Below are 27,910 nucleotides of genomic sequence, written 5' to 3'. Positions count from 1 at the left end.
CAGCTTGTTCAAATTCAGCTCAGAAGTGCTTTAAAACTGTGATTTTTTTTCAGAAATGTTAAGGAGAAAAAATTCGGTGTGAAAAATGTCATCAAGTACAAACTGCTCTATCATTACATACTGACCTTTTACGGATGTACTGATGGCACGCTACTGTGAGGCAAGGATCTCAGTATGTGCAACTCAACAGCACAGAGCAAGGGGAGAAGAAGTTCCAAGTAAATTTGCTTGCATGACTCACATAAGAGGCTTTCCTGGTGTTAATAGATATATCCTGACCTCCTATTGCCCCAAGTAATGTTCTTTCAGATTTTAGAAAGGAGTTCGCACATCTCGAACAACTGGTTCATGCCAGCTGCCCGCAACATTACTCACAAAGGCCCTCCTTGTGAATCTGCTGACAAGTAAACTGGAGGCAGCTGGAGAATGGGGCAGTGGTGCACATGATCAATCAGCTGACCATTCGGCTGAGTTGGTGCCTCTGTGGTCCGAAAGGAAATTTTCTCAACAGAGAAGTGAAGAGCACATGTACCATGTTTATCACTGACTGACTCTCTCTTCAGGAGAAGGTCTAACTCAAAACTATAGTCAACCAATGTTTGATAAGACCAATTGTTCCAGGTAAGTATACAATATTCCATCCTGTCTGTCAGCACAGCTTATGCAAACACACTGTACCACATCATGTAGAAATGAAACCAGCAGTGAGATTCATAAAACACTTTCATTTGCTTCTTGCACATGACAGCACAGTAAAGACATATGCTGTTCTGGTTTGTCAAGTGTGCATCAGTGTAAGAGGTGATGGGTACAGAGGCAAACCTTAAAGGAAACAGAAAGGCAGGATGGGATTTTCATCAGAGTTTTAATGAAGCTGGTGGGTAGAATAGCAGAAGTAGAAAAATGATGGTGAAATTGTAATTGTTCCAATTGCTCTTGCACGAGCACTTCAGTTTTTCATTTATTGAAGATGTTAAAATAATCTTTGTTCTCTATTATCAAATTTTAAATTATTTTCTTGTTTTTCCAGTTATATATAAGACAAATTGTGACTCTATTCCAAAGAAAATGAAGAAAGAGTATGACAGTACAGATAAAGACGAGACACAGTCCCTGTGTAGGCAGGGACAGAATTAAACACAAGGGTCCAGCCAATAGCAGGAAAAATAAAGTCCATGTCCAGAATGCACAGTTAAGATAAGAAAATGCAAATTTTAAGTGCCCAGGATAGAGAACAGACAAATTGATCACTTAAAGTATGTCTGTATAGTCTCTGCCAAATTAACTGATAGCCATAGGCATCTTTTATGGTCTTTGCTCAAATTAAGTGCCAAAGTGGCAAATGATCTCTGCATGTTCTGAGCATTTCACAGTAACAGAAAACAGATGAAGAAAACATCAAATAAGAACAATGTCCCACTAATAACTTACAATTTCTACTAACCATTCAAAAACATGTGTTGCAAACTGACTAGTCCTGCTGGTGGACTGGCTGGTCTTACCCTATGTTTCTTTTCTGTGTATCACAAGAGCCAACGTTTATAGGGCAGGAAAAATACATGACAGTACCTTCTGCCATCCAAAAAGTGTGTGCCAGCAAGAATTTGCACTGAAAACCTTCAGTTTGGCAGTCAGAATGGACAGCAAGGAAGGGTTAGGCCTTTACTTGGACCTTCTTCATTTTCAGGGCTCATATGCTGTGGATGCCAAGTCTCAGGTCTCTTGTTTTGCTGTCCCCGAGGCTGCTCCTTCCCCAAATCCAGCAGCCAGATGTGAGCCTTCCCTGGGTGGGCAACTGAGATGAGTGCTCTGGTTAAAGCTGAGGTAACCCTTGTGATATCAGCACCACAGCAGTCAACACCTTGCAGGACCCAGACCTTCATGAATTGCGTGAAAACTGTTGTCAGTAGTAACTGTTGACTACGGAAACCAGTTTAGAAATATGTATGAGTTTAAAGCACTTGAAAAAAGGGCAGTTAAAAAAAAGCACGAAAGCAGATACTGGATGCATTGTATCACATAAATCATAGTAGCTTTCCTTCATGATTTTCAAGATGATATCTGAAAGGATCAAAACCTGTAAGCATTAAGAAGGGTGTTAGATGCTGAAAGCCATCAGAATCCTTTGTTCTGTCACTCTGAATACATTATTGCCTCTCACTTTCTAATGCTGAAAATGGATAGATTTTCAGATAAAAATTAGGAGAAGCTGAATTGCACTCCCTGTCTGAATTCTTGTAATGTATGCATTTTCATAATATTTTGTGCAAAGCATTCGGGGAAAAAATAGCATATATTTATGGTCAAATTACTGGCAGCTTAGCTTTTTAAATGTTGTAATTTAACTGTTTAACAGTAAATTATATTTACAGTTTGTAATGTAAAGAAATTCTTTTAAATTCAAATAATAGTAAATAATACATGTATAACAGAAATTCTGTTTAACAATGAAAGACTATTTTCACAACAGATAAAATTTATTTCAGCTTGTATTTATTGGTAAACAGTCTCACAATAATAGAGAGTGTTTCCAACTACAAATGTATGTTAAAACATTTAATTGTGGATTCTTGTCATATTGATGTACCGTAACAGAACATCATAAAATCCTTTTCCAAATTGCAAACTCAAGCGTAAAAATTAACTTTATATACTAAGGAGGACAGGTTGAAATTACTGTTATATGGTCAGAAAGTAAAGCACTGGTTAAAATTTTGATTCTGCTTAACATATTTTAAAAAAGAGATCCTAAATTTTTTGGATTTTTCTAAAAGAACCAGAAAGAATTTAGGCCTCAGTTCTGAGAGGATGATCTCTGCTAACAAATGTTGCTACTCTGCCAAGCTGTTCTGACTTTAGTCCTCTAGGGTGTGCAGAGGCAGACAACTTTGTAAGATAAGGGCCCTTATGTTAAAAATTCATAGGAAAGCTCATGTTTCTACCATTTCTGAGGTTCTGAGCAGATCAATGGAATGCACAAAACAAGACAGTAAGACACAGAAATTGTTTCCTGCTGACTGGCACTCCTGGGAGCAGCACTTGGGAAATACAGAGGGTTAAGGATTGCTACCAATACCCAATTTTGGGGCATTCTTTGCTTCTGGCCTGAGACAAAGCAAGGTCTGGAGACAGAGTCCCTATTCCACTTGCAGGAGCAAGCACATGAATCCCTTCAAAGGCCCCTAATGAAGTCAACATGCTGAGCTCAGCCAAGATAACACACTCCTTAAAAAAGAGGACACAGCTATGTCAGAACCTTCTAGCAAGCAAGTAAGGGTAAACCTCTGGTAATTAATTCTCTCTGGTGTTGGCCAAAAGCCTTTGTGCCACAGGGAGGCTGGCCGTGCCCAGAGCAAGGGGTTCCTCACCAGGCATGGTGGGCTCAGTTTAAAAGTCCACACCGACCAACACAAAAGGAAACACAGAGCTGTGCAACAGTCCTCTGCTTCAGGTCCTATGGCATGAATGTGCCATATGAACCCTTGCCTAATTTGGGGCTGCAGCCACTCCCACTGGAAGCTTTTCCCTTTGGATTAAGTCCTCAATGTATACCTTTTTGTATCCAGCACAACCCGACCCTGAATTCCAATGGCTAGCAATAAGAAAGTCACAGCAACACAGGGTTTATTTCACACAATCACAATTACCCTTTTGATACTTTTCTTTCATTTATACTGGAGACTCTCAGCTTGCTCTCTATTTCATCTGCTTCCCAGAGACCAAATTTACCTCCCTTAGCAATGTTTTGCCCCATAAATGAACACTTTGTGATAGGTGCACTACTATACCTTACATGTGACGTTTCCTGTAGAGTGAAAAAAGCTCTTAAAGGGACTTTGTGACTTTACCCTACTGAAGCTGAAGAAGCCCAGATATAATTAAGGATGGCAGTTGGCTGGCAGTCCCTCAACAGCAGCCTCACCACGTCAGTCCTTTTAAAATCAGCAAAATAAAAAGCAGGTCATTCAGAACTGTGTTTTGGGGCCAGACACTTGCAAGAGAACTGAAAATTATCTAAACTCACAGCCTGGTACCACTCAAAATACACCACAAAATAAAACATACTTACTGATATTTTGGAAGTAGAGGTCATCACAGTTGTATTTCTGAAAGCTCTGAATACTATTTCCTGAGATTTTCCTTTTCCTGTATAACCAATGGTTTTACTCATATGTATTCTTTTGAGGATTACGTGAGCTACCCTAACTCATGTTGAATAATATTGCATTCAACACACATCCCCACTGAAGCTGATACAGGATTGGGTATAGCTAATATAAGGACTAGCTAGCATGAGGTCTGACCCTTACTACTGGAAAACTCAGACAGCATCTTAACCTCACAAAGAACACAAAGTGCTTTACAGATTGAATATGCAGCAACTGATCACTCAGGCTTAGGTGTCCTCAGAAATCTCTCATCAGTTGTACATGAGGTATGCTAAGACTACAGCTAAGATGGCACATTTTCAAACATAAGCTGAAAATACCTAGAAGTCTTCTAAAATGAGGGACAGTCTAGGTATTAAGAGCAAAATCAGCTCCCATCTTTCAGCTGTTTTAAGTCACTGACAGCTGGTTCAGTCTTCCTACAAGTAGCTCTAGTTTATTTAGAAATTCTTCATTTTGCCTGTACCACCACTTTCCATTTGCTATTTCCTGCTTAAAGGAAAAAAAAAAGGTAGCTCATTGAAAATGTAAATTATATAAATCCTGTATCAAAAAAATTAAAACACCTAAGTCAAAAGTATTGCTTTACTTGTTTTACAAATTACAAGAGTTGAGACCCATATGTCCACGTGCTGCCCCAGAGCTGTGCCAGAGCTCTGCTCACTACATCACACTGCCAGCAAGAATGCTGCTGAATTACTCCTTGCAGCCTTCTCTGCAATGGAAATATTCCTTGCAGATTTTCCTTTGTTTAGTCAATTTTTAGTCAACTGAATTTCCAAGTGGTCATGTTCTGGTGGATGAAAAAGCTGTTTTCCAAGTGCTGCAGGGAAACATGATTTTATTTCTATATTTGTTTCCCTTGGAATTTAAAAATAAATGTGACCAACATCTCTATCACAGGTTCTGAAAGAAGCTAAATTCTAGACCAAGCTAAAAATTGATTTTAAAAATATCCATTTCTTCCAACAGTGGACACAACAACTTTGTCAAAATAAGAAAGTGAGCAGTACTGCTGAAGTGATGTGTTGTCCTGCCACTCCGCCTTGCACTTGCCTGGCTTTCTTCTATGCATTTAAAAATAACACAGATACTTTCACACAGAGCCTCTCTGTGATGCTTTTCATTAATCTGGTCCTTTGCACTTCCAGCTAATGTCTAATGCAGGAGGTCCCAGCTCTGTTGTGAAGGCATCTGGTTCAGCTTCACAAGCGAGCAAGCTGTGAACTGCAGAATGTGTGCAGGAGCCACACTGTTGGACTTTAACAGCAATTTTCACTTAGCTCTCAGCATCCAGAAGCCACTTTGCATTCAAGTGATCCTAACTTAAGCATAAGGCATACAGAGCTCAAAAGAAATAAAATGAAAAAAAGGGAAATTCTACTTCTGCCCGCACTGAGAAATCTGTTGGCAGGGTTGTGCATTCCACTCCTGCACAAGAGACAAGGCAGTACAATTTTCATTAAGCTTTCTAACTGTGTCACAGCAAAACTGGAGCCATGCCACTGACTTATATTCACCCTCCAGTAAAGACGGCAGCTTGCTCCACCTCTTGTTTGACTTGAAGGATTTTATCCAGAACAGTGGCATTTTTGCAGTGAGAACTGTGCCTGCTAATGTCATGGTGGTCTAACAAACCCTGTTTATGACAAAAGAAAGGGTGTCTAATTATGGCACATTCCTGAATACAATGAGTCAACCACAATCAAGGAGCAGGATTTGATAAAGTTCTGCCACAAATTCTGTTTCAAAACTCCCTGTTTTCATGTGGAATGGACACATGAAAATCAGGCTCTGTGGGGGAAAAATTAACAAATCTTTGAAAAAAAACCAAAGCTGCATAATCTGTGGTATTTCAGTTGGTCTTTATCCGCAAAATCCCAGATCTTTGTTTAAGCTACAAACAGACTATAAAAATCAGCTTGCTGGCCTCTCTCCTTATTATCCACATCCCTGTACAAATCAAATGAAGCTTTTGCTGTAAAGCTGATAAAAAACACCACACACATGAGCAAGCTGATGTATTTAAAAAGTGGTTATCATTTCTAATCCTTTCCTCTCTCTCCAGGGAATATCATATTTCCAAGGAACACATAAAACTCCACCACTGAGCACACATCAGCACTTATACTTGTTTTGATTAGGGATTTTCTAAAATAACAATGAATGAAGTAGTCTGGCATCATCGTTGATTTTTAGCACCTAGGGAAGCAGTATGACAGTCATCCAATTGTTTGAAATCAGTGAATAGCCAAGACCAGTTCTGACAAATATTTGCACTCATATAATCTATTTCAAAACCTCACAAAATTAACTACAGTACCTGGTTTGATATCAGGTGGATGTTTTTGCCATTTCTTTGTAGATAACCTCCTTTGTAGATCCCCATGTGTAACCCAGAGCAAGAGAAGTCACAGATGCTAAACTAATGCCTGAGCTCTCTTAGCAGAAACTGGGATGTGTTTGACAATCAGGCTATTGACTGAGATGCTCTCCAGTTCCACTTTTTTGCCAAACAGAGCAAATTTTCCTCTCTAATGTAGACATGTCCAAATGATATATCTAGATCCACTCTAGATGACCAAGTTTAGATTCATGAAATGTCTAATGCTCATTTCACACAGATGTAAGTATAGTCTTGCAACTTGCCACAAGTCAAGGAGTGACAACACTGGGAAACCAAGGTGGTGTAAGATCCAGGTCCCACCTCCTAGAATTCAGTTTTTCAAACTGATTTGTTACAGACTTGAGCCAAAAAAATGGAAGTTTGACTTACAACTTGTGCAGAGAGGTTCAAATGTCTCTCTTCACGTTGTGCACTGTAGAACTTTGTCCACACAAAGACTGTTTCACAAATAAAACCGCAGCCATGAGTTATGATTTTTAGACTCTTGAAAATACACACACACACAAAGAATATAGAACAGAAACAAGCACTTAATTTAACTGACAAATTTCTGATAGCTTCAGAATGGAGAAAGGTGCTTCTTCAATGTGGGCTTGAGTACAGTGAGTCTTGCATTCATGGCAGCGGTTTGTATGTCAAACACCACTAGCATTTCACATTGTGTGTGATTTTTAACTTGTTTAACACACCACATGCATTATGCTTCTTAGATTCTATCGATTTAGCCATGTCCTAAGAGCCTCACCTTTTACACAAAGGCAGTATGCCATTTATATTTACAAGCATGATAGGGAGCAGGGTGAGGTAACAGCCCGCTCCCTGCCAGGCAGTGGGTGACATTGAATGCAGAAAAGGACAAGGAAACGGAGATTAATCTACTAATGCAAGAAGTCTTTGCTCTTCTTAAATTTTTAAGTGTTGGTAAACAGCAGGAACAGCACTTTAGAAGTGGCCACAGAAATTTGGGAATTATGAAATATCAAAATAAAATTTACTCAATGGATTTAGACCAGTAACATCTGTAAAATTTTCTCCTGTAAATAAGGTCCTCCTGTTTCAATTTTCTCTGATACTTCTTGTCTTTTTTTTTTTTTACATTAAAATATATAAAGCAAAAAATCAAGCCTGATTTGCTGCAGAAGCAGTACAAAAAAGTAGCGGCTTGAGAAAACTAAATATAATTGAACATGGATATGCATTTTAAAGAAAGGGAAACAAAACTGAGAAAGAGTAAGCATATATTCCAGCAAATTCACCTCCGTTAGCTAAAAGAAGTTGTCAGAGTTTGTTTTTTTTTTTTTTAATTTGGCAATTTCTGTTAAACAAATTATCAGATAAAACAAATAAAAACAGAAGTAACACCTGTGTAGTCTGACATGAGCACAGACTTAAATCGAATTCAACTTTTAACAGCTGCCCTCAGGTGCCTGAGGAATCATAGCAAGGTAATTCAAACACTGTTAGGCCAGTTTTCAATGGACAGCTGAACAGCTGATAAAAGCCATCTGGACAATCAAATACTGCATAGTTCAAGATACACAAAGTGGTGAATATATGTAAGCCCAATCAGTCTGAATGACAGATCTGCCTCCTCACTGCCTAGTTTTTTGTTACTGTTTCTGACAGCTATATATATTCCATTTTCAAGAGTTCAGAAGTCCAGGCCCTATCTATATGGCATTTTTAATTCACATCTACACAAATATCATGGTATTTCTCTAGGGGGAAAAAAGTGTAGAAGCTGATTTTTGTGTCAGCTAATAAAATTATTGTATAGTTCATTCAATTATATTTTCTTAGCCATGTATCTATATGGATACCTAACAGTTACAAGACAAATGACAGACACAGATAAGATAATGCAGTCTACACAAGTTGTCACTCCTACCTGAAAAGATATGACTGAAGAAGTGGTATGGAAGAGGCTTGGTCTTTCACAAGGACCTAACAGGTTACCTCTCCTACCGCAAATGAGACTGCTATGAATCACTAACAGTTTAGCCACACAAATCCAGTGCGCAACCACCTTGTGATTTGAACAAGTATTGCCCTTTCCTATCAGATATTTAATACCAGAGAGACACCAGAATTTATCTTCTGCCTGTAAGATGCTTTCTCACATATGAGGAATTATAGACCAACAGTATTCTAGATGCTAAAAACTTAACAGGTGAAAATGCTGGCTATTTGCATAACAAGCTTTTTCCATGGCACAGATTTGCTTTTTAAATGTGCTTTGATATAGAGGTCTGCATTTTCAACTGCGCTAGTAATATCAGCCACTTAATCTTAGAGTGGCTTGCCACACACATGCAGCATTTATGTCATCTGCATGCCTCTGACAATCCTCCCCTCAACTGTGCAAGTAACTTCCACTGATTTTGTGGAAAATTAATGTGTTGGAATTTTGAAAATGAGGGCAGTTTTTTGGGCCTTAGACACAAGCTTCAGAACATATTCTAAGACGCTGTTGTGGAAACTTGCTGTCCATGTTCATCATCCTCACAGTGTAAAGCGATGCCTTGGTAATAAGGAATGGAGATACAAGAACACGTGTAAGTAGAGCTGGTGTTGCAAGCAAAGATAAACACTTTATTGCAAACATCATGACCAAAATTCACACCATCTAATTCCATCTAAGATGTAGATGGACTTCTATTTGCAAGAAGGTCAACTAGAAAGTCTTTGCAGTTGATTTGTGCAGAAGGTAACTCTCTGATGAGCCTGGAGGCTCCCAGAAGCCATGCATGTCGAAAGACAGCTTGAGCTGTCTGATATCCATCTACCATGTGTGGCAGAGTTTAGGATAGGCAATTAAAAAAAGCATCTGAACTTGTCCAACACAAAAAATCTTACCTGAATTAACTGTCACAATCTGAACAGACAAGATTTTGATCCTTCGTTAGCTGCATCCCTTAGACCTCCACTTGTTGAGCTGTAACTTCAGTCACAAATCACAGCAGAAGGCAGCACCTTATTTAGCACATACAATACATTGTTTGCACAGTATTATCTACAGATTTTGGTTATGAATTAAAGCAGAAAAAAGTTTGCAAAAGCACAAATTTTCACGACAGTTACTGGACAGTAATCACTGTGTATAGATTTTTCTAACCTCCATGATGATAAAAATGTCAGAGAAAAAAAAAATGAGAGCATGGTAATTTTCCTCATAAAAACTAGAGGTTATATGAAAAAAAGCTGAAAAAGACTGTGTGCTCAAATGGAAACTGTCTCCTCTCCATTGATAATATGATGCAGCCAGACATACTGCAGAAGATTAGAAGGAACCTGCAAGGTTTTATTACTTTGATTTTTAGCTCGGTGCTACATAAAATTAATTTGTATTTTGCACTGGAAAATGCATGGCATAGGATTAATGACAGCAGAGTGGAAGAGAGGATTTTTTTCTCCTGTGGAAGATCTGTGAATTCTTCTCAGACCTCAAACAGTACTTACAGCAAGAGAAAAATATCTGCTTTGGGTTTTGTGATGCTACACAACCCACAAGAAGCCCAGTTGAGATCATGCATGCTTTCAAACTTCTGGTTACATAGCTAGACCTCATTGAGTCTGATCTTAGTATCAGATTTGAGCATTTGGAATGATAAGCAACTTAGCACGGTATTTGGCAATTTCCCAGATCCTGAGAAAACAACAGTTCCCATGCTATTTCAGTGCCTTCTATCCAAAATGAGGCCAAAAGTAGCAAAGGTGACAATATCAGAAAAATAAGAGCAGTAGATAATAGTAAAAAGAAGTTAACTAAAGAAATAATTTTCTTACTACACAGGATCTTGTCCAAATCTTCAGGAAGGGTGGTCTAAAGAAAAAATCTGATTTTTTAGTGGAATTTCAGGAATTGTAACTTAGAGGATTTGTGTTTTCTTCCTATCATCTATATATCGCTAGAGCAAGACAATTCATATTGGACTCATTATTTCCAGAATTTTTAGAATACTACTTATCCAGGTCATATGTTGTTGTTCATAGGAGACAAGACCTTGGAACACTCAAAAATTAGAGTAAAAAAAAAAGAAAACTCCATCTTGATGTCTACTTTAAACAACCCCACAACACAGAGAATCACTATGTTGTTCAGGTGCTGTGTTTCTCTGCATGGCCCTTATTTGCTGTAAGACAAATACTTACCCTCAATAACACCCTAGCAATAAACACATTTTAAAAAGTATTTGTGGTTTGTCCTTCTCCTACGTCCTTCTGCTGGGTTTACCCCCTTGGCAGATACTACAGACTTTTACAGTCCCTCATTTTCCCCTGTACCAGATACCCCTCAAGGTTGCAGGTCCTGTTTCCCTGGCCAGCCTCAGCAGTGACCTTCTGTTTCCAGCTAGAAGAAGAACTTGGTCCTGTGGTAGGACCCCTGCTGTCCCTTTTCATGCACTGGAGAGGATGAAGTAAGTGGCAGGTAATGGGAGCTTGGAGGAGCTCAGATGTACAAATTCTACACAAACAAGAACAAGAAAACGGTTCCCCACTGTGTTAAATTTGTAGACTGTGACACTTTCTGAGATTCTGAAGTGTAGTACTGTTTTAATTCCAAAAGACACTTGTCTGGCCACAGAGATATAGCACTAATGAACACTTGTGTCCCAATAAACTTAAAAGGAATAGCACAGTCTGATCAAACTTCAAATGAAAGGCAGGTGATCTTCAGTAAAATTCTGCATAGCCGTGTATTGCTGTTTGAACAGGAAAAGAAGGTCTGCACTGAATTTGCCACTTCTTACTTTGACAAAAATTAATAAAAAAGAATCCTAAAACTCAAAACCAGACAAATCCAGATACCTTCTAACAGATGCTCAGTTAGGTGGGATGAATCAGTAAAGTCCTGGTTTCAAAGCATTTCAAGGATCATAGAATCATATAATACCTAGACTTAGAAAGGACCTTAAAGATCATCTAGGGATCCTTGTAACTATAAGCCTAAAAGTGCATGGTGAGGGTAAAGTAGGCTCAACGCCTGGAAGGTAAACATTCCCTAACAGGAAAAACTGATGGCTCTTTCTACTAAGAGGCAGGGAGCAGTTCCTAGAGCCAATTCAGCTTCCAACCACCTGGGAATTACGGTCATCCTAGACCTAGGGGGGACTTCAGTGTGTCACATAGCATGGTACTATGCACTGACAGCTTAGGAGCTGGTAGGGCTAACGAGTCCTTCACAGAGGGGATCCAACAAGCCAGAGCCCCTTCCTGCCCTCTCCCACTTTTATGTTCTCAGATTATGCAGAAAGTCAGGATGTGAAAGTGTATGAAGGAACTGAGCACTCAACGGCCATACAGAAAGAACTGTAAAAAAACATTGACTACTTAAGATGTCATGTCTAGTAAAAGCAAAGGAGGACTTTGAAACATCACTACTCATCCTCCCATACCTTTTTATTTTTATTAGACAGAAAATTGGGCTATCCTACTCTGCAGCATGTCTAGAGCACGGGGTGGAGTACTCTGATGAGATATATCTTTAGCTAAGCATCTTATGACCTTTCCACCATCCCAAACTAATTTTCATTGCACTTTTGGCAATCGACAAAATTGGGTTTCAAACAAAAGGAGGTTCTCATGTGGTTCATGGGAAAACAAATAATAACTTGAGTCACTTGTGACATGTCTTGAGTAATTCAAGGCATCAGATTTAATCGCCTACATTAAATATATTATCCCTGAAATAACTTCTTCCAGTTTTAAAGCACCTGAGAAAATACTGTGAATTGGAAACTTGAGGGGGATCATCTTTAGTGCCACTGCAATTGTAAATAGCAATGATGGCAGACGGATGAAAGCTTCTTTGCTGTTTTGAAAGATAAATATATTACAGAAATCATAAAAGCATCTTCACTGACAGCAAACGAATCTATACAAAAGCTCTGTAAGAATAAACAGGATATTAACTGAGATTCATTACTGCTGCCTTTGTAGATGTCTATATTTAAGCTAGTTCAGCAACAGGATAAACCTGATTGCTGCTATTCTCAGTGAGCACAAGGCATCTGAGATGTGAAACAGGAAGTTAGATTTCTTCTGGAAGAAGAAAAAGAAGAAAATGTAACTTTTAAGAAAGGTTTCCACTGATCTAAGTCTGTCAATGGTTCTCAGCAATCCCACTAAAGAAGTCTGAAGAACATTTGAAATAGGAAAGAAAAGAAAATTCCCTTTGAGGATTTGTAGACATTTTCACATCATCCAAGGAAACTTTACATGTTTTGTTAAATGATTTTTGTGTTATCTGTCATCCCTACAACATGAACCACGTCTATCATTAGTCTGAAAAATAAACGAGTTAAAAAGTTGATACATGTTTTTCCATTTTTTAAATTTTACCAACCAGAGTTAGAGAGAAAATGGACAGGCAAAAAAAAAATCACATACTCTTTGGTTTGTACTGAGACAGGGAATTCTTGCCATTTCTGTAGTGCTGGTAGCACTGGGCAGAACTCATCCAGACACAGGCAACTGTGATTTACAATGCTGGTGATGAAGGAAGAGGGACTGATGCCATCTACCTGGACTTGCGCAAAGCATTTCACACTGCACTACACAACTTTGTCTCTAAACTGGAGAGACATGGATTAGATGGATGAACCACTCAGAGGACAAGGAATTGTCTGGATGGTTGTATTCACAGGGTTGTGGAAAAGTGGCATTCCTCAGGAGACTGTACTGGGACCAGGGCTGTTTAACACCTTCATCAATGACATGGACAGTGGGATCAAGAGCACCCTCAGTAAGGCAGCAGATGACACCAAGCTGTGTGATGTGGCAAGGCTGGATGGAAGGGATGCCATCCAGAGGGAGCTGGGCAAACTCAAAGAGATGATCTGGGGGCTGGAGCACATCTCCTATAAAGACAGGCTGAGAGAGTGGTGTTGTTTCAGCCTAAAGAAGAGAAGGCTCCAGGGCCTTATAGCACCTTCCACTACTTAAAGGGGGCTACAAGAGAGCTGGGGAGAGACTTTTTACAAGGTGATGTAGTGATGGAACAAGGGGTAATGGCTCTAAACTAAGAAGGTGGGTTTAGATGAGCTGTTAGGTATAAATTCTTTACAATGAAGGTGGTGAGATGCTAGAAAAGGTTGCCCAAAAAAACTGGATGGTCCATCCCTGGAAGTGTTCAAGGCCAGGCTGGGTGGGGCTTTGAGTAACCTGATCTAGTGAAAGGTGGTCCTGCTCATGGCAGGTGGTTGGAACCAAATGATCTTTAAGGTCTCTTTCAACCCAAACCACGCTATGATTTTATAACTAAATATGGTATAATTTAAAGTTTAATAGTAGAAATAAATAATGGAAAAATAGAGTGGCAAATGATGAAGAGGAAATCTAAGAAGGAGCTGCTTACTTCAGACCAGATAACCTAAAACTAAGTCAAAATTTCAGACCAATATTTTGACAAAGAATGCTGGAGCTCTGCCATGAATTAATGAGAAGATTATTTTTCTTTAAAAGACACAGAGCTAACTGGACACTAGCTTAACAAGGTAATTATCAAATGAAAGAGAACTGTTGTATTGCTGTGAACCTGCATAAAGACTTTTATAATTACTGATGTTTTGGCCTATCTTTGTTTTAGAAAACCATGCATTTTAATGTATTTGCATAAAATATGTTCAGCTACGTTGTCTGAAATAGGAGGTTTACTCATAAGTAGTCAATCAAATATTGTCTTTCCTAGACTGTTTTTCAAATAGGAAGGCTATATATGCATGGCATTTTACCAACTTTGTTGTGCCAGAAAACTCGGTACACTAATAATTATTTATGAAAAAGCAAAAGTATAAGTTTCATAAATGATGACTCTAAACCCATAAACCAATGTTTTCAATAATGATTTTTCTTTCCTCAAATGGCTGTATATAATGGCAAGTATGGACATATTAATGGCAGGTTTACATGAACACGTCTAAAAATTACTTGTAAGAGTTATTGGCCTCTGAAAATTTTGCTCTGTGTCCCTTTGACTCATCATTGCACAGATAAGGCACAAGAGTATATACCAAAAGCCTGTTTTTTTCTCCAACACTGTTCACTTGAATATAATCAGTGTATTAGGACATTGAGATGCTATTTTCTTGTTGCTTCCTTCCTTAATAACTAAACTACCTAGACATATGAAATATTGTTTCATAAATTAACAGTGACAAAAATAACTATGGTGGTATAAAGAAGGAGAAGAGTAAAATACAAGCAGCTGAAAAGCTTCCAAGAAAAAAAAAAACTACAATTTTTTTTCAGTGAGAATGAAAATCTTACAGTAATGTGCACTTGAAACACTGTAGTGCTGTTGTAACACAGCTATCTGAGGCAGGCTCCCAGGTCTTTTCCTCTCATATTAGAACTGTTTCAAAATTTCAAGGTAAAAGACTCATGGTTGTCCCTTTCAATCCTGCTCAAATTCAAAGCACACAGAAGGAGTACAGTTTAGATCCTATCAACAGGTCTAGAGAAATGTGTCACGGTCTGGTGAGTAAATGTATCAGTTTCATAAAGACAAATTATATATGCTGTGCAATTCCAATAAACCTTACTCTAAAAAAGAAGTGACAGAAGGGGAATACTCAACTGACAAGACATGCAAACCAGAAAATTCTCACATGCCAAAATTATCTCATTAAATCCTTGCTTAAAAAATGGTTTTAACATGCTCCCTGTAAACAGTATCTTTTGTTTGCTGTCTCTGCTATTAACTAGCACTTTCAGTAGATACTAAGATGTCTTTAAACAATCATTCAACTTAAACAGACTTGAATGAATATCCCATAATACACTATGCAAACAAGCAAAAATAAAATACTGACATTCTTCTCCTTTCTAGTAGGACATCTAGAAGTTGGGTAATGATGAATGCTGGTCCTTGCTAACTCTTGCAGGCCACTTCTTTATTTTCTTGTAACGAGAAGCACTTGTGGTGGCCCAGCCCATTGAAAGCTCTGTTCTGTAGATTGTGCCATAGCTCTCACTTACTGCTTCTGCTGAGAAGCTACACTGCCATTTCCCACTTCTGTCCTAGCTCATGTTCCTCATGGACACTATCCTCATTTCTATTACTTTTTCTGTGTGCTGCAGGTGACCAGTGCACTGATCAGAATGGCCAGGTCCACACATCTGTGTTCACGACAGCAGTAGCTGGCCAGAGAGAAGCAGGCATTGATCCTAATTCTAGCAGTTGCAGCAAAAGCCTCACCAAAAGCTGATGTTCCACTGCAGTGTGCTCAGATGCCAGGGGTTATTCAAATTGAAGCTGACAGCACAATCTTAATCCTGCTTCTCCGTGCATCTGTATTGCAATAGTACAGACTGTAATTACATGATCACATATATTTGTACAAATGAATTTGATAGTATACAAATTTACTATAATCTAGATATATGTGTACACCTTTCTACAATCAAGAGACATATCAAAGCATATTAATACTTATTTGAAATCATGCAATCCACAATATATCTACTGACATATTGGTTACATTCTGTTGAAAAAGTTATTGCTAGGAGCAGCCAAAGTTATATTTATTATATCTGAGCTCTCTACTGTAGAATCACATCATCAGATCCTAAATAGGGCTTTTGTCTTTGTTATTATTAAAGAGAATTGATGGAGGGAAAGAAGCTTCAGAAGAAAGCATTTTGGGATTTAAGACTGGCTTTCAAAGTATGCCAAGAGCATGCATGATGGCCTTATTCCCTGAGGGACGTAGTTTCCACACAGCACTCCAGGACCATCAGATGGGACTAATTCCTTGACCCAGCGTGGGGAAAGTGGGTCCAAGCAGCAAAACAAGCTACTACCAAGCCTGGCCACTGGCATTCTCAAAGAGAGGTCAGCAGCCCTGGAGGGGCTGAGGCACAGCTGTAGAGCAAGGCTGCAGACCTCACAAAGACTAAAATAAGTGAAAAGGGTGGGAGATTGTGTGCTGAATAGCCTTATCTTCTCCACAGCTCAAGAGCAAAAAAAAAAACCAAGGAAGTGTTTGAGGAAGAGGAATTGTCATCAGATCAGAGAAGAGCATTGTCATAGGAACATGACTGGTGCTGAATATGTAGAATACACTCCTCCAGGACTTACATGCTTTTCATGGAAGTAAGGGAGAAGAACAGAGCGTTATTACGTCTATGGTATAAATGATATCAAAAGTAAAATTAAATGACCTTTTCAACACAGGATGGCACACATGGCACCTGGCAGGGTGCCTAATGAAGGCATTATCACAAAAGAGTTTCTGTTCCATACCTAAATTTACACTCACTTTTTAGCTCAGTTAAGGAACACTTTTCTGAAGTCAGTGGCTGAATCACCTCACTTTGGGCCATGATACGGAGAGGTCTCCAAGCTCACAAACTGTACCCCCTTCACAAGAAAGGAGTCAGATGGACTCCAGGAATGCACCTAATGCATGCCAGCCATTAACAGGCAGGTAGCTCACTAGATCTGGATCTAGCCTGAAAAAAACCTCTGCAAAACATGAGCTGTATGGAAGTCATGCCCTCAGCACTGCAATTCATACTGCCTTCTAATGTCAGCATAGCATCCAGCCACCAGCATAACAGATTATAAATTAAATCAACAAGCTGGCTCTGAGGGTACTAACAGTACAAACTCTACCTCTCTGAAGGTGGTTGGAATGTATTGTCCAGACTTTTTCTTTCTATTTAGCCAAGAAATCTTATCTCTACCATAATACAACTCCCAAGTTGTACACAAATTCACACTACAGCCTGTGTACATTTCACTAAGATAAGTTTAACCCTTCTCAGTAGAAGATACCTTCTGTTTCATTTGCATTTTAGAACTATTAAATAGTTCCATTAGTTGTGCATGCACAATGGAGAAAAGAAGTATACTGAACAAAAACAGTCTGGAAAGGAAAGACATTCCTTTGTTTTCCAACTTGATACATCTTTTCTTGGTGCAAGTCCATGTGGTGGTTAAAAATCTCTTTGCCTGGACATTTTCCTTTTTTTATTTTCCTTTTTTTATTTTTTTTTTCCTAAGACCATGACCTGGAGCATCCCTTTGGATTACAGAATCGGATGCACAGCCAGCCATGCATGTGCAACAGTCCCTAAGAGCCAAGCCTCAGTAAAAAAGCTGGTGTGCCTACAATCTTGAAACAAAAATAGCTGTCAAATCAAAGCTAATTTGCCACAAAAGAAAGCACAGATCCACAGTTAAGGAGTACCAAACTAGTCTGAGTTCAAAATTGCTTAAAAAAAGTGACTTGATTTTATAAAAGAAAAGTGTATTTTTAATCTCTCTAATATAATTTAATAATGGATGAATTGATTTTCCTTAAGGCTAAAGGTGGGAGTAGGGTGGGGGGGAAGAACAAATAGAGGTATTATCAGTTCTTGAGAGGGAAAAAACTTTTAGAGTCTGTCAGCAACTAAAAGAGGGGAGGGAAACACAAACAGTTATACAGCAGACTGCTGCTATCCACATGTGCCATGAAAAATATTTTACTTTAATGCTCCCTGGACTAGGGTTTCATTTTACCTTATTTTAGTGAATTAAATCATGTACTACAAAGGAATTTGGATCTGAATGAAAGGAACAAGATTGATATCAGGATGAAAAGTAATGCTGTATTAATTCACGTTCAGACATTAAAGACAAAAATAAAATTGAATTACAGTCTTCTAATATTTCTGGACTAGATAAAATTGTATATAAAAACCTTTATCATAACCAAATGGAGTTGGGAGTAATGGATTTTTAATAGACTCAACAAAATGGTCAACATCTACTTTCAGGTACCCAGTCAACTACATTGATGGAGTTGACTCAAAAGCTGCCATTGGACAGACTGCTGTGCACTGGTGCTTCTCTGCACATATTCCTGTACTATATCCAAAATGGCAAGCTGAGATTAGCCCAAGTCACAGATAAAGAGCAGATGTTTGAAGCTGAATGGTGTGGAAAAGGTAACACTGATAATGAAGGAATAGCACTTTCAAGACCCTGTAGTCAAGGCACAAGCCTCTTTGGCTGAAGGAACACTTACATGTAGGCAGTTTATGCTGGAGCAGAGCTACGGCAGAGACATCACCCAGATTCTGCATGTGATAGTGCCCTTCAGCAACAAAATTTTTTCAACCATTGACTGTTGATTCTTGGCTGGGTGGCAGCACGGAAACAGCCCTACACCGTGAATCCACAAGGTTGCAGGTAATGCCGTGTGCTGTGCCATTATCCCCTCAGCTGCCAGAGCTTACTTGCAATCCTTCTCTTGGCTTTCTCATACAATATAAAACCAAGATACCAACACTCTTAACGACCAGAAACAAGGTCCTTCAAAGAAGAGTGTATCTGGAACAATGGACCTGGACTAGAACTTTTTCCTGCACAAGCAGAGCTGGACACCAGTGTCCTTCAGGAGCCAGGATATTCCCAGCAGTTCAGTAGAAGAGTAGTCTGAACTCCACAAAAACAAAGGAATATCATAAATCTCAATCATTCTATTCCAAATCCAATACATATACCTATAAACTGTCCTCTCTGATGTAAACTTTTAGTAGTATCTATATACTGAGTTCATTTGTCTTGAAAAATCCTAAGCAAATACTTCACAGAGACTACCTCTGTGAAAATAAGGAGAGAAGAAACAAGAAATGCAAGCTACTGCTTACACTGCTATATGCACCAGAATGAACTTAAAATACTATGGTGTAAAACCTATATGGATCAGAATAGTGGAACAGCAAAATGTCAGCAACATTTTAAAGGTAATATAATTTGGAGTGCAGAATTCAATATGATAAAGAATGATAGTCACTGTATAATATCTGAGCCTTCCCATATATAGCAGACTTTAAAAAAAAATCATGACTACATTAATTCAAGGCAACCTTCAATATGGAACTGGGAACAGTATCTCAGCGTCCAGAATCAGCTTTTGGGTCTATTTCTACTAATCATGGTGCTGCAGCTGACCCAGTTTAAATGTATTTCTATAAAGATTCCATAATTTTTGGTGATGTTGCATCTTGTATTCTCCTAAGCCATTTAAAAATGTTGCACTACAGTAAATACCTAGTGCCTAAAAATAAGGTGCATCATGTGGAACAGCTCTACTGCATCATAGAAATACAATGTAAAAGTCTTAAAAAAGTTTTATTTGTACATTAAACACAAGAATGCACATTTTATATAATAGAACCCACACTATATCAGGATGCATGTTTGTGTATTTGACTATGTTCTACTTGTGTGTGCATACAGGTCTGAAAGATTAAATTTGTGGGTAGAGGAGCAAATATTTAATATCTGAATTTAAAGAAGATTATCTGCACCTACAAGACTTGTCCTGATAGTGTGCTAGAGCCATGAACTATGCCACACCACTAACTGCACTGGTAAGAGTAAATACACAATATAGAATTTATAAATTATTATAAACTCATCACAATATACACAAACTTCCCAGAACCATTAGGAATTATTTTCTGAATCATCTACACCTGAGGATACACAAGGGGAAGAAAAAATCTGGCCCATTGTTTAGTTACTCAGTGCTCTATAAAAGGAAATTTGCTTCTAATACCTTCAGGCAATCCATGTGCTCTGAAGTGTTATAGTTTATACCAACTGTGGATGAAACTACTACACTTAATTAAATGCCTCTCTTTGTTTTAGAAATGAGATGACAATATGAAAATATCCTCTACCACAAAACTTCCATATTTTTTATGGTGTTGCTTAAGTAATTCATAAAGTGAGGTGTTTCACTTCTGAAAAAAAACCCATGAGTCTAACAAAAGAAAAGAAACAAAATGAAAAATGCAGAAAAAAAGTTCTTGACTACTAAGGGAAACATGAATATTCTAGCCGAGTCTTGCTTCTTACAGGAACTCTGTAACTATGTTAGAACATTTTTCTGCAAGATCATAACATATATTAACTGATCATCTTAAAAATCACCTGATAGTATTAAAAGCTGAAGCAATAACAACTGAATATTTTCAATTTCATGAAAAAAAATTGAAATATCTCTAGTATAGCAACATTTTTTTTCTCAATTTAAAAAATATATATATACTGTATTGGCAACATTTGAAGCCAAACACAATTATTCAGCAAAATAGAAAAAGTAGTGACCAATTCCTCACAATTGCCATTACACTATGCACACAAAACAAATAAGGAATTATTTAACATGAGTTTAAAAATAGTAAAAAGTTGGTTAATATTTTGATGTAAAAAGCAATTGATTTCCATTATTTTGCATGGGTTTCCATCATTTTCTTAACATCACCTCCAGCAGAGAGAAAGAACTGAATGCTACATAATTCAGATCAAATGGGTGAACTAAAACCAGCCACAACAAAGGGATTACTTGTATTGGATAGGGAAAAAGCCCATAAATCACTGTGATTCTCTCATGTAAATTTTGCCTTTATTCTTTCTGCTTTCTGAACAGACCCAAGACACTACTAATGTATCATGTCCTGTGATATTAAGATTTCTCCCAAAGAGGGCTTATCACTTAATCTGTTTATACAGCAGCAGAACCAGTATGATTGACTGGGGTTTCAGAAATTGCAATTAGAGGCTCCATATAATTGTGCAATATTTGCATTAGGAGTTAGTAGCCCTTACTACATCAGTAGCCCTTTTCCATGTGCCACTTCACAGACATAGGGTCTCCCATATTGATTTGTACAACATGCTTAGTTACGAGCAGAAGAAACCAGGGATCCCCCTTGTAAGACATCTGAAATCTTGCATTATTTGTAAGATAGTTGAGAAAGAGGTTGATAAAACAGTTTTCATTATAAACTTTTCCAGGGAGTACCTAACTGAGGCTGTGTGTGTACACACAGGGAATACACACAGACACATGTTGCATGTGCCTGGCACTTTGCAGTGAAGCAGCCCTTCTTTGTATTTTGAAGGTATGGATAATTCAGAGGTGCAGGAACACTAAGGTAGCTAGTAAGACTGCAGCTGGCAGAGGCAAAGGTTTAATTCACATCTGCTCATTGCAAATCAGGAACTATTCCTTCAACACCTGTCAGTAATATTGAGAAAAAGAAAAATGCTCTTTCTGAAGGAAATTGGTGGAAGATTCATGTGCAAAATTTTGCTTAGCCAGCAGTATTAGAAAAATGTTATTTCTACTACTCACAATTAGAAATAGTAAGGTGTTTTGAATCACAAAAAGTTTAGCATCCAAGATGAGAAAATTATTCCAGAACTGGTTATGATATCTGAGACCGAACTGAACAGGGGGGTGAAAGCTGGCACTGGCTCTGGGACCAGTGACTTCAGGGAATCAGAGGTGAAGGTCAGACAGCCCCCTGATTACTGGAGAGTCCACAGCCTCCCGAGGGAATCTCTCCAAGCACCTCATTTTTCTCACTGGTAAGAGTGAACACCTCAATTTTTTTTTTTTTTTAATGCAATTTAAAGCCTGCATCTCTTCTCCTGCTCATCATGGCCATGGAAACAGACCTTACGACTTTCCTTGATATGTCTTGTTATTATGTCCCATTTTCCTCTTTCCTTTTTGCCATGTCTTCTCTTCTGTAGACTGACCAACTCAAATTCTTTCATTTTCCTTAGTAAGTCTTATTTCAAGACTTTTCCCTTGGACACTCCAATGAGACTACACATTTCTGTACAAATGCCATCCAAAACATGCATTCAGTACAGACAAAGAAAAGGCAATCCCAGCAGTAGGAGAGATACAGCAGGTGCTTCAAAATACTGGATTCACCACAGATCAACTGGCTGGGAGAAAATGCAGATAAAATCTATGCATGAAAATTAAGAATCTGTTAATGAGACTTCCTAAGATATCCAAAAGATGCAACTCTAATGTGAGAATGAGAATCACTTTGGCAAAAGAAGTTAGTAGAAAAATGAAGGAAATAATTAGAAGAAAAAAATCCGGACAATTATGATGACAATATTAAGTAAAAACAAAGATAAAAAGGGGGAAATATTCTGTAAAAACATATTATGAATGATAAAATATTAGAAAGAGATGCTGAAGTTGGCAGTGAAAAATCCATACCTGTAAAAGGTAGAGAAAATAAGACCTTAAAATTTATCAAACCTTAGTTTAATTTGGGAACAGAAAAGCTTTGAACATCGATATATGATAAGCTTTTTTGTTCTACTTTTCGAAAGAATGTTGATCTTGAGTGAAAAGTGCTTTCTAGTCCATCAGCAACTAAAATGGATCTTAAATAGTATCCGTGAGAAGTAAATGTTTTGAAATCAGCAGTTATAAGGGTTTTTCTCACATTTATATCTAGTTTTATAAAATACTAATTAAAAAAATAAAAGAACTACATAGGGAGTTTTAACAATCCACTACTGCTGTGCTGATATTTAAGGGACACTATACAGTGAGGGAACAACATAACATAATACACTTGCTTGATATCAATCCAGACAAAATAGTAAAAAAAAAAACAAAACTATATAGGATTTAACTGACAAAGATTGAAGTGAAAGGGATGTAATTAATGCCAGTCAACATGGGTTTATGCAAAATAGGTCTTGTCAAACAAATCTCATTTCTTTGATGAGCTTACAAAAGTTTGGGTGATAAAGATAAGTGCATGGGTATAATACACTTAGACACCTGTAAAGCATTCAACTTACTAGTGCTTACTTATATTCTTACTGAATTTTGTTAATAGGCAATTTTCATAGAGCATATGTAAAATTGATTGAGAACTCTTTAAAACATCAATTTTGGGAAGTAATTGTTAATTAGAAATTATTAGCTGGAGGGTGGAGGGGCTAGTGGTGATTCAGGCAATTCTGGACCTCTTACATATGATTTTAATGAAATTTTTACCTATATTCTGAAATTAAACTCAAAAATATTGCCAAGAAACTTCAAAAAAAAATCAGAACTAGAATAGTGGTATATAAAGATGAATACCAGGGAGTCACACAGAATAATCTGTCTCACAAAGCTAGGCCAATTTACTGTGTTGTACCTGAATGCTCAAATCATGTTTAATGACTGTGATTTCTTGGGGAAAAAAAAATAAAGGGAAAAAGAAAGAAGAGGTTCCTGGAAATAAAACAATCTGTTTCTCTTGGCAAATTTAATTTTCTCTTTAAGAGTTACATGAGAGAAACTAGATGACAGTTTTAGAGAAACCTGGGGTGATAACGTAGCATGCTGGCCCCTCAAACCACCTTTTTGAAAATAATTATGCAAGTGGGTAATGTGTGATGAACTTTCCCTGTTTATTCCCAAATTATCATTATAAGAAATATCCACTAGATGTAGCTTCCCACCATTAACCCTTGTAAAAGTTTTTCAGTAAAGGGCTATAAAGTTATCTGCATTGCACAGGTTATAAAAATGGGGACAAATACAGAATGAATGTGATGCAGCTTCCTTGCTGTGTATTAATTAAATAATTTGTAGTAAAATCTAAAATACACTTATGTAATATATTCTAAAAGCACCCAGAAAAACTTAGATAAGCACTTCAAAGCTGATGATTTTCCCACTTGGCCCAAAGTTCATTCTGAAACTATTGCCCAGAAAACTCTTTTTTTCTATCTCTCTCTCTCTCTATATATATATCTATCTATCCGTCCATCCATCCATCTATCCATCCATCTTTCAAAAAAATCAAGAAATTAAGAAAAATCAAACAGGGTTCATGAGCCAAGAAGAGAAAATGAAAAAAACAGCATAAAATGCAAAGCATGGTATAGTTACCTTGTACGTTCCAAACACAGACTGCAGTAGAAATTATAACACAAAGTACATATTCAATTATCAGCTAGAGATTCAGAGCAACAATAAAACTGAAATCACTATATTTTCCTAGGGATAGGGAGAGCAAAGAGCTCAAATTGTTCCTTTTGAAATTTCTGCTGTGCAATATTATGCAATGCCATACAAAATTGGGTGATGAAAGCCTATAAAAAGTGCCTGAAATTCTCAATATACTCTACATCTATAAGCTTAAATAAATCCATTTTGAGGACTCCATCATATCTACCACACATGAAATTTTTTTACAGCTACAAATGTGATAGCTCATGCTTTCACTTCCTCACAGTATATAGCTCCTCCATGGGAGAAATCATTTAGTGAACAGAAGAGAAATGTAGACAAGCTCTAATTTTCTGTACAGTGGCAACTGCATTCATTATGCGTTACAGTAGCACTTTGCCCTGAAAGAGTTAACTTTCTAGCTCCTATTCTCTGCAGTGCTGCATAAACACTGCACATTATTCTTACTGAGCATGCTTCATCTTTCCTGTCTCCACAGTCTTGGGCTGTCAATCACCTGTCAGTCCCGACCACATCAGCACAGTGCGCATCACCAGGCTGTCAGCACAGCAGCTGATGAGACTCTGCTAAGAGCTGTCAATCAAACTTGTTTCTCTTATCTGTTCGGGAAATATTTTGTCTCTGAGAAACAAAGAACCTGGGCAACAATGGATCAGAGTCTAGTATTTACTCTTTTACAGGGATAGAAGCCTCTTAACAGGAAATGAATGCTTTATCCACAACAAGGAAACAAAAATTCTGCTCCATTAGGCATATTTTCTTTTTTTGGTTTTGTTTAAATCCTATTTATTTCTTGACCAAACAAATCAGGGCATAATACATTAAAGCAAATTTCTTTTTGCTCTCACTATAGAATGAACTTAATGTGTTTACTTCTTAGTTTCTGTTGACTATAATTTAATGTAGTGTGAGACAGGTAGCATCTCTGGTTTGGGGAATCTTTCCTTGTCTTTAAGCATTGGAATGTGTGAGGTTTCTCTCCATCTCATGGCAGCCAAAAAGCCAGACTGGAGAAACGCATAATTTACACCTTTGTTAACTTAAAATACATCTTTGTTTTCTGCAGCATTTCTCATTAAAATTTCAACATAGAATTCAGTAATATGAGTAGGGTTCATAGATAATAGCAGAGCAAAAGAATAGCTGAGGGATATAAGAAAGTAGGAGAAAAACATATTTTCAGTGGTTGTTTGAAAGAAAAGAGTATCTTCTTTCTGGAATGCTGTGCCAGGGAGAAAGAACTGCAGAAGGTAAATTTCTTGCATCTACAGAAATCAAATTCTGAAGAAAGACAAAAAGAGCTGCAAGGATGGGCACAGCAGCTATTTCTGGTCTGGCAGAGAATCTCTGCATGAAAAAGTTAAGCTGGGCTTTCAAGTCACATATATCCAAAGCAGAATATCATTCTGCACAGATAACTGGTCTAGGTCTAACAAACCTGGCAATCAAATTAATTAACACCGGTGGATCACGGAACTAACAAACCTCTGCTCTTCCCAGGGCATAAGTAAGTACCTTTACATGTTGTGCCATGCAGATATAGGTACATTTAAAGCTAGCTCGAGTATCAGCACATAATGCTGCCTTACGTGATGCAAAGTAAACATAAGCCAGTGACTTAAAATCCCTATTTTGAACAGTATCTATTTTTTCCTACAAAAGAAAGAATTTCGGAGCTGGCAGTCAAGGAGAAATACTGAGAACAGCAAAGGGGGAAAAACTGCTTTTCTCAGTATAGAAAGGAGTGCTGTAAAACATGGTAAAATGAATGAAAGACTTAAAAATATTTTGTGTTTTTCACAAAGCTTCGGTTTTAGGCCATGAAATTAAATAAGCAACTTAGTTTTCTGAGACAAAAAAAAAAAAAAAAGTGCGTTTACAACCCTTACAATCTCTTGGATAAAACTGTATTTTAAAAGTTAAAACAAAAGGCAAGGCAAATAAAAGAATTTTTTAAAAAAATCTTCTACCCCTTACACAAATACTGCAGGCCTGCTCTGAACATTTGCATTGGCTGTGGGATTGGACTGTTCAGGTAAGAGCAGAGGGCAGAGAGAGCCAGCTGGGAAACAGGCTGTGATAGGAAACTCATAGAAAGGAAAAGTTTAAAGCAAGCACAGGAAAAAAGCTCCCAAAGGAATTTGGGAACTGCACAAGATTAGCTCCCAGCAGCCTCCCACAACACTCTCGAGGAGTTTTGCAGAAGGAACCTGGGGCAAAACACCATGCCTCTTCATGTCTCTAATGGCTTAACACAAGTTCTGGATAGCCCCTGAGAAGGAGGGAACAGGACTGGGAATTGCCATAACCCAGAGAAAAATGAGGCCATGGACAGCAAAAAAAGTTTTTGTCCTTTCCACACTTGCACACACACAAGGGTTTTTTTTTTTTTAATTTGTTTGTTCCAAAAGAGAATATTTTAGTTCTCAGAAAAGGAAACCATTGCCCAAAGGAAAAAGAAATAAGGTGGCCACCACAACCAATGTCAGAGACGTAAGCAAATCTCTCACAGGCTGAAGCAAGACAAAGGCAGGCAATTTTGACCTGAATCCTAGACCAAAGGCAAGAGGTTGGCATCTTTCATCACTTTCAGCTTTACAAACAACTTCTCAAAGGATGGGTATTTCTCTTTTCCTGGGCCTTATTTTGGTTCCCTCCACTACTGTCTGTGCCTGGAAGAACAAACAATTTGTCTTTTCTCTTTCTTTTCTGCCAGTTCCAATGTATTTAATGCCCTCTACATCCTAAAGAGCATACACAGTAGGCAAGGAGGCAGGTGTCTTGCTGGCAACAGCACAGATGAAGAAACTTCTGTTTCATCACTTTCAAAACTCCGTGTTTTGTGCTGCAACCATGTGCCATATACTGGCTCACCTAACAAGAGCCACAGCCCCTGGCCAGCAATTTCACCAGCTTGGAATAGGGGTCCTGGGTCTCATAGTTTTTGGGAGATGCCAAGAGCATCCATAAGGGAATAGCATGAGCATGGCTTGGGCAAGGAAAAAAGAGACCTGTAAGGGGAGCAAACTGCTCTGCTTTCAACTCCTGGACATGGTTTTGGACACAAACCTCTCAGCTAGGAAGAGAGAGCTACTCTTAATATGTAGCTTCCACTCTGCACCCACCACAAGCAACGCCAAAGGTGTCCCCAAGCAGGGATTTGGACAGCACGGAGGCCCCAAGTCTGCTCTCAAAGCCTTCTCAGAGGACAATGGCAGTCTCAAACTGGAACAGCACAAGCATGCTCTTCAGAGTTTCACTGAGTTGGAATACTGCTCATGTCAAAAAGATTCACACTAATGCTGTAGTTGAGAGTTACATAAATAGTAACTAACAAAGAAAAGGAAATAGGAATGAACAGGAAAGAGCCCTAAATGCGGAGCTTCAATTCCAGATGCTGAGAATAAACCAAAAGCAACAACAGTTTGTGGAGAGGTCAGGAATTAAAACCAGAGGAAAAAATCCAGTGTACTAGTCACTTTTAAAAATATGACTAAAGTAACTTGGGCTTTCAAACATTCTTCTCAGCAACAATGCTAAGA

At 38.0% G+C, this 27,910-nt stretch overlaps 1 protein-coding gene and 1 long non-coding RNA gene across 11 annotated transcripts in view; both read right to left on the bottom strand.

Moving 5' to 3' along the window:
- Positions 1–27,910, bottom strand: part of LDB2 (LIM domain binding 2) — a 264,065-nt gene that overhangs the window by 111,340 nt on the left and 124,815 nt on the right. The gene's annotated exons all lie outside the window — the stretch shown is intronic.
- Positions 888–15,472, bottom strand: LOC138109944 (uncharacterized). Its single transcript, XR_011150747.1, has 3 exons — positions 15,390–15,472; positions 9,433–9,549; positions 888–2,077 (listed from the first exon to the last, which is right to left on the bottom strand). It is a non-coding gene; the product is annotated as an uncharacterized lncRNA (long non-coding RNA).

This window comes from Aphelocoma coerulescens, chromosome 4 (assembly GCF_041296385.1).
Source record: "Aphelocoma coerulescens isolate FSJ_1873_10779 chromosome 4, UR_Acoe_1.0, whole genome shotgun sequence".
NCBI lineage: Eukaryota > Metazoa > Chordata > Aves > Passeriformes > Corvidae > Aphelocoma > Aphelocoma coerulescens.
This window is presented reverse-complemented; position numbering and strand designations above follow the sequence as displayed.